Below are 8144 nucleotides of genomic sequence, written 5' to 3' on the forward strand. Positions count from 1 at the left end.
TTCGGGCGGGGCTCAGTCCTTGAGGCTGGAGTCCCTTGGCCCCACTTGCAGACTACTCTCAGCTACTGTCTTTAACCCTGCTCCACCCTCTGCGCTCCCCACAACCCTTGTAGCGTGGGACGCGACACATCAGTACTTTCTGGTCACTGTGAACTTAAAACTCCTCTAAAAATAGTCTTTAAAATTCTGGGGGAAGAAAATTGGGCATACTCATGCACCTGTTGGCCACATGGAACTCTTGTTCCTCCCCATTCTGACCATCACGCCTCACTTTCTTTAAGGGGTAGAGGCCCAGTGTGTAATGGTTACAGAGGGGTGCTCACCCAGTGGTGTGAGTGCAAATCCTGACTTTGCCACTGTTAGCTGCACGACACTGGGCAAGCTATTTAAACTCTCTCCTCACTTGTAAAATGGGGGATATTCGTTATCTAGTACTGCATAACAAAGGTGGTGAAGCAGGGCCCAGCTGGGCCCCTTGTACTCAGAATGCTTCCGGGATGCCCTGCCCCTCCACCCTCCCACCCGGATGGCTTCACACCCTTGTTGGCTGAGCTCAGAACACCTCTGAGATGCCCTGTCCTGGTTCCCGCTCCTTATCTTAGAAGATCACCTTGTAGATGCTTGCTAATTACAAACTCTATCGCTTAGCATTTCCCCTGGTTACTCCCCCACCATTCCCAGACCACTGGCCCCATAAGAGATAGGATGACACAGGGGCGTCACGAAATGAGAACAGACACGCTGCCTCTGGGAGAATGCCATGATTTTCCCTTAAATACTCCCAGCTGGTCTAAGAATGGAAGGCAGTTTTTCTGAGGTGTTTACCCGCTGCCCTCTTGGACCACTGGTGCTCTGATAATAAACGCTTATTCTACGAGCCAGCTCCTGTTTGGTCTATTGGCTGAGTGGCACAGGCAGCACGAGCCCTGGACTCCTTTGGCCTTCGGTTACAGTAGTGGGCTTTGAAACACTAAACACATAGTATGGAACAGTTTCTTTGGGCTGTTCAGAATTCAGAAGCAGCTTAGTTGGGTGGCTCTGGTTTGGAGTCACTTTTAGAGTTTCATTCAAGGTGTGGGCTGGGCTGCTGTCATTTAAAGGCTTATCTGGGGCTAGGGTTTCCAGATGGCTCACACACGCAGTGCCTGTATTGGCAGGAGGCCTCCATTCCTGCCCATGTGGCCTTCTCCAGGCTACTCGAGTCTCCTAGCAAGAGGGTGATGGTTTAGCAAGAATCCTCCTCCCTTTCCTGTCTCCTCTTAGTGATTTTCCATCCACTGACCTCCCCTTACTCTGCTGGTTGGCTATAAATCCCCAGCTGTCTTTCCTGTGTTCAGAGGTAAGCCCACTCTCCTCTCCCTATTGGAGTAGTCTCAGAACCTATCACAATACAGTCTTCCTCACAGAGCCCCAGCGCAGGTCTGCAGGTACACAGAGCCCACAGGTCTGCTGGGCCTGCCCCATGCCAGGTGCCGGCCTGTCTCCGTTCTGCCGCCGGATCAGGGCAGCTCTAATCAGTCTCTATTTTTCAGCATTTTCCTGTGTGAGCCTGACATCTGGCCCCCACAATTCAAATGCTGAGGGCATAGGTGAAGTTCTCCCTCTGGTTTTCTTGAAGCTTCCCATCCTCTGGCTTAAAATGGGGAGGAAACAACACATTCTCTACCTCCTTGGAGTACGGGCCACACAGCCTCCTTTCCTGTGTACCCTGAAGCTAGGCGGGTTGGCTAATTCAAGCAAAACAGGTTTTGGAGCCACTGCTTTTGCAAGTCTGGCGTAGTTTAGCACTTAATACAAGGGTGCTTAGCACCTATTGTTCCCAACCTCTGCCAAAACTCTGAGCCAACTGGGACATTAAAATGGGTCCTGGCAAGAAAGCCATTCACTGAAAACGCTTTCACAGGACTTCTTTCAAAGAGAGTGCCTTTGGAGCGCAAGTCCTTTGCTGCCATGTGATTCCCATAGGAAATTCACACACACCAATACCACAGGTATGTTTGTTTATTGGTATGCAACAAGACATGGGAATGACCAATGTTTTGTCTTGGCCTAGCACAAATCTCACGCTTTCCAAAGATGTCTGCTGTTAATCGAAAAGAGAAAAACTAGTTTATATATAAATTATACTCAAGCTTTAATAATCATTGATTGGTGGTAAGCATCACTGTTTACATTCTATATATCTGTCTTGGGTTGCTCATTAGCTGATGTAACACTATATTATTACAGGTGCAATGTCTGCCCCTTTACAGTAGTTTTTCCTCTAATGAGATAAATCTGACTTTTGGCACAATTAAGGTACTTCGTAATCTGTAATTAGTTTCATTCTTAAGAATGTAGCTGAACGGTAAATTCAAAGACAACCACCCTAAAATAATTGTTGCCGATCCAGCAGTGTTTAGCTTGTGAAGGCGATCAGTGTATGCCTCTCCAAAACATGCCAAGTTGGCATACTGATAATTTTGAGCTGAAGGCAATTGGGAAACAAGAGCAGACACAAGTAGAGCTCTCTGCCATCCTGCTTTCTGTCTAAAAGCAGGGCATATAGGTGACATAAATTTCCATTTATAAAGGTGTTCCCCTGTCCAGGAAAACTGAGATGAGTCTGCGTAACAAATCTTACTAAACAACCTTTAATTACCATACATTTCCTAGTCACTTCCCCACCGGTTACTGCCCCTGGAACCCAAACACCTTTTTCCTTTGTCTAGTCACTTGTCTATAATTTGTCACTCTCTCTTGAAATTGTATATAAGCCCCCAAGTCTAATTGCTTTTTTGGGTTTTCACTCTTTTTTTTTCAACTTTTATTTCCATCAGCTCCAAGTCACATAGTTGTTTCAATCTAGTTATGGAGGGCGCAACTCACAGTGGCCCATGTGGGGATCGAACCGGCAACCTTGTTGTTAAGAGCACTGCTCTCTAACCAACTGGCTGTCTCAGTTTTCACTTTTTTTCTGTGAAGCCCCTGTGCACATAAAATACCAACATCAATAAAAAAATTTACATGCCTTTTCTTCTGTTAATTGGTCTTTTGTCAGTTTAATTTGCATGCCTCAGTGACAGAACTTAAAGAGATAAGTTTTTCTTCTATCTTTTGGGTTACTATGCTCTGAAAAATAACAGTGAAACAAATAAAGGGAATTGGATTTTTATTGATGAAGCTCAGGACATGTTACCTCAAAATATGGCACCCCAACATATTGAATAGTTCAGGCTGAAGGAATTTGATGTGCAGGAAGGAGTGTCTGACTTTTCCCTGAAGCAGGTCATAAAAGCTAGGAAAGACTTTCTGACCTACCTATGAAGCAGATCAAACTTCTTTTTATATCCGGAGAAAAAGAACATCCTTACCTCCAAAGACAAACGGACACAGACGGGAATCTGAAACCACTTTGCTAAGTTTCCTCAGTTTACTACACTTAACTCAAACTCTTTGCCCTATCGTATTTTCCCACAACTTTCCACTCTTCATCAACCCTAGTATGAAAACACTCAGGTTTAAACAGTTCCTCAGATCTTATTTCTTTTATGAAGGCTCACGTATCACATAAAACTTAAATAAATGTGTATGCATTTTGTGGGTATAAGATGAATTATAATAGTCAGCTAGGATTCAAGGGAAGGAGACACACAAAAAGGAGTGTCAAAGAACTTCTAAATACGTTTTTACAATCACAAGTTCTTCACCTTGCTCTTAAAGTGCTGTACTCACTTGTTAAACTTTTAACTCCAACGAAATCCATTCACTTTACTTCTATGACCTCTACCCTGGCCCAAACTGCTATCACCTCTCCCCTGGGCTCCCACCTCCTCCCTTTACTTCCAAATTTGTTCTACTAAAATCCATTCTCCATTCAGGCAAAAAAAGAGATCTTTTAAAAACGTAAACTAGTTCGCATCATCTCCTGATTAAAATACTTCTTACTTCCCTTCACTCTTAGAATAAGACTGAAACTCCTTTTACTGATAAGGCCTGAAATGACTTGGCCCTGCTCCACTATGACTTCATCTCCTAACTACTCATTACTTTCCACGTGTCCCAGCCATACCTGTTTTCTTTCTTCCTCAAATATGACAAGTTCTGTCACAACTCAGAGATTTTCCTAGAATGCTTCCCCGCCCAAACCTTTGCACTGTTGTCTCCTCCTCAATCCGTCAAGTCACTTCCTCATAGTGGCCTTACTGGATTAAGTCACATAAGTGCCACTAACCCCTCCCCCAGTTACTATTTACCTCATCCCCCTCTTTCCTCCACAGCATATTTATAATTTTTGTTCCTTGACTTAATAATTTGATGTTGCCTCTTCCCTCCCCTTTCTTCTCTATTCCTATTAAATTAATCTCTTTCCGGGCAGGTAACCTGCTCTGCTCCGCTCATCCCCTTACAACCTGCACCTAGAACAATGCTTGGAACATAGAAGATGCTCAATCCATACTTGTTGACCATTAATAAATGAAAGCTGCATTGTTACTCCATGAGTCTCACCAGTCTACTGATTGGGTTTCTGCCTTCTTAAATGAGATGGCATGCTAAGCCAGCGGTGTTCATTTCCTGGGGCTGCTGTAATAAAGTACCACTCACTGAGCGGCTTAAAACAACAGAAATATATTCTCTGGCAGTTCTGGAAGCTAGACATCTGAAATCAAAGTGTCGCAGGGCCACACTCCCTCAGAAGGTTACAGGGGAGAATTCTTCCCTGCCTCTTCCAGCGTCTAGTGGCTGTTAGCAGTTCTTGGCATGCCTTTGCTTGTAGCTGCAGCCCTCCAATCTCTGCCTCCATCTTCTTAGGCCATTCTCCCTGTGTGTCTTTGACAAATATTCCTCTTTTAAGGAATCAGTCAGTGACTAGGGCCTGCTCAATCCAGTATGACCTCATTTTAAGTTGATTACATCTGCAAAGAGCATAATTCCAAATAAAGTCCCACTCAAAGGTATGGCGGTTAGGATTTCAACATATCTTTTGGGTGGTACAATTCAACCCACAACAGTACTTACACTGGGGGCTCCAAAGAGAAATTTCCTCTCAACTTTGACTTTTCTGTGAGCCCCTACTTCAGATTCCCTGCTTAGACTGCAGGCCAGCCCCAGGCAGTTTACTTATCTGAGGCTCTGATACCCTCCCAAACCGCTCCTCATGGGAGCTGAAACCTGGTGTGTTAATAGTTCTGATTGAATCCCCTGGTTGCCAATTGCTAGTCATTTCTGAAGAGCCTACCACTAATGCAGTGGAATAGCTTTCACACAAAGCTATCCCTATTTCCAGCAGGGATCCCATGTTGGATCACTAGAAAGATTTAATATTCATTCTAGCAGTATAATTTAATTGTATTATCCAATTATTGGGTAGAGGAGCTAATCTGGGAATCCAATGACCATTTATAACATTGCAATCTACAATGAATTGTAAATTGAATTTAAAATCAAAATTACAAAGAAACTCTCGGAATGAAATTGCATAGGCCAGCTGGGGAACACTTAGATATAAAAAGTTAAAAATGATGCTAGACTCAAATAACAATATGACAGGAATTCGTGATCCTGGGGTAATGAACAACTCATGACACCTAAAAGTGTTATTGCTTCTAGCGAGCTATTTGTACTTTAATAATTCTGAACCTAAAGGAACAAAACTCTGATATGGAGTTTTAGTCGATGCCGTAGGAGGTAACATACCTCCTTTCTTCTTTTTATCTAAATTGTCAGGCCTTCCTGTTGCTTTAGAATCACAAGCACGGGTAGAAATTTGTTTTATCTGTAAATGCTGAGCCTGCTAGGGAGTCCTCGCTTTTGAATTCAGTGAGCTGACAACTCACTCCATCTTACCATAAAAAAGGGAACTTTGAGAAATGGGGTTCTACCCAGGTAGCAGTCCTGCTGGGAAGAGAAGGTAGTTCAAGGCCACCCTGGGGGGGCCAAGGGAGCTCTGGCTCTCTGCCAGTTGGAGGGAAGAATTCCAATACTCTCTTCCCTTGTTGAGTTAAGGGGGCGGGGGGGGGGGGGCGATTTTATGTAATGTTATTCTCTACTCTAGGACATATCTCCTCCTAAGTTTCCAGAAGAGGCAAACACCTGCCATGAACTCCTCATAAACGGGTACTGGCAGGATTGCTGTGCCCTAAGTAAACAGGGTGACCTTACATAGTGAAAGGCGCCGAAGCCGTCAGAGGCCTGGATCCTGGAAGAGAGAAGGCAGACAAGAGTGAGGTTTTTAATTGTCTGCAGATAAAAATCTTTGATCTGAAATGTTACTAGAGTGTGAAGCTGGGCCTGAGGTACCAGAGACTCTTGTCTTGCCACCTTTCTGAGTAAACAAGCAGGTACGCACACACCTTGTGCCAGGTCTTACAAATCCTCAGAGCGCATTGTTCTGGGAGGTAGGCATCATTCCTTTGGCTGCAGGTTGTCAGCTAGCAGAGGCGCACTGCTGATCGAAATAGCACATTTCCCCTTCCTAATACCTGGAAATCAGGTACTTTTCACTTCCCAAAAGACAAGCCAGCCACCCTTCCTCTCAAAGTGGATCTCTGACCACTGTGAAAGCCCATTTATCACCAGGCTCCTCTTGAATAGATGGAGAGAGGAATGGCATATTCACATTTATGCATCAAACATGTGGAGTCCCTAGCGTGCACAACACAAAGATGAATAAAGCATCTGCATTCAAAGGAGGGGAGGGGCGGATTGCAGCCATCAGGGCAGAGCATGCAGCGTGCTCTGAAGGAGGCTGACCTCAGTGGGGTTTCTAAGTAGGACAACGTCAGCTCTGATGGGGCGGATCCGAACCTTGACTGATGATGGATGAGATTTTTAATATATTATAGACACAATCTAGAGGGTGGGGGTGAGATGGAAGAACATTCTAGACAGGGAGAAAAACATGAACTGAGGCACAGGGCCAGGATTGTGTGGAGATGAAGTTACCCAGCTTGGCCCGGTGAAATGTAATATAAGGAAGAAAGCAGTGGATTGTGAAGATGGGGAAGCAGGTAGGGTCCAACTCTTGGAGAGCTGTGAATACCAGGTAACGGAGTCAACATTTTACACTCTAGGTGGAAGGCAGAGTGAACACAGAATTTATTATTTGAACTGGAACCATTTGGAGATGAAAGGTAGAACTATTAATATTGGTGCCAGAACAACAGTTATAACCTGGTATCGTCCTGGGCAAAAACTATGGTGACACTAGTAACTGGGAAACTGCAGAGAAGCTTTGATTGGGAGGAGACTTCATTACAGAGAAATGGCACTTGGGGTGGGAGGGGTGTGGCTAGGGGCGCAGGCAGGCCTCTGAGAACTGTTAGTTCCCTATGGCTGCCACCACAGAGCACCACAAACTGGGTGCTTAACACAATAGCAATCGGTGCTCTGATGGTTCTGGAGGCTAGCGTCCAAGGACAAGGTGTTGGTAGGGCCAGCCTCTCTCAGAAGGCTCTATAGGGGAGGATCCTTCCTGGCCCCTCCTAGCTTCTGGTGTTGGTGGCTGTCCTTGTCATTCCTTGGCTTGGGGATGCATCACCACAATCTCTGCCTTCGTGGTGTTCTCCGAGTCTTTACACGGTCTTCCTGCTACATGTCTGTCTCTGTGTCTCTTTTCCTTTTATAAAGACACCAGTCATACTGGATCCAGGTCCCACTCTACTCCAGTATGCCTCATAACCAACTTAATTATATCTGCAAAGACCCCACTTCCACACAAGGTCATAGTCGGAGGTTCCAGGAGGACATCAATCTTGGGGCACACTCCTCAACCCAGTACGTGTACCAAACAGGGAAGTTTGAATGGGTAGATGGCTTGTGATCCGCAGACAGGAGAAGGGAGGCAGCCAAGGGCAATGGAAAGGCCAGGGAGAAGTGGAGGCTGTGGAATTTTGCTTGCTTGGCAGGTTTCCCCAGGGGCCCTGAGGGAGCTTTGAATAGAAATGTCAGGACAAGGTAGCTAGGCTACCCACTGTATCCATCCTGTTTCCACTCAGTTTTCTCAAGTCTGGGCTCCTCTCTCTTCTCCTTCTGGAGGAAGGGAAGACATTTAATACAAGAAATCAAGCCAGACTTGAATTGGGGAGATAGCAGTTCAAGTCATGACTCAGCTGCTTTTAACTTTGTCACCTTGGGCATCACATGATCTCTGAGTCTGTTTCCTC

This window comes from Rhinolophus sinicus, chromosome 4 (genome assembly GCF_057876585.1).
Source record: "Rhinolophus sinicus isolate RSI-liver-muscle chromosome 4, RSI-T2T, whole genome shotgun sequence".
Taxonomy (NCBI): domain Eukaryota; kingdom Metazoa; phylum Chordata; class Mammalia; order Chiroptera; family Rhinolophidae; genus Rhinolophus; species Rhinolophus sinicus.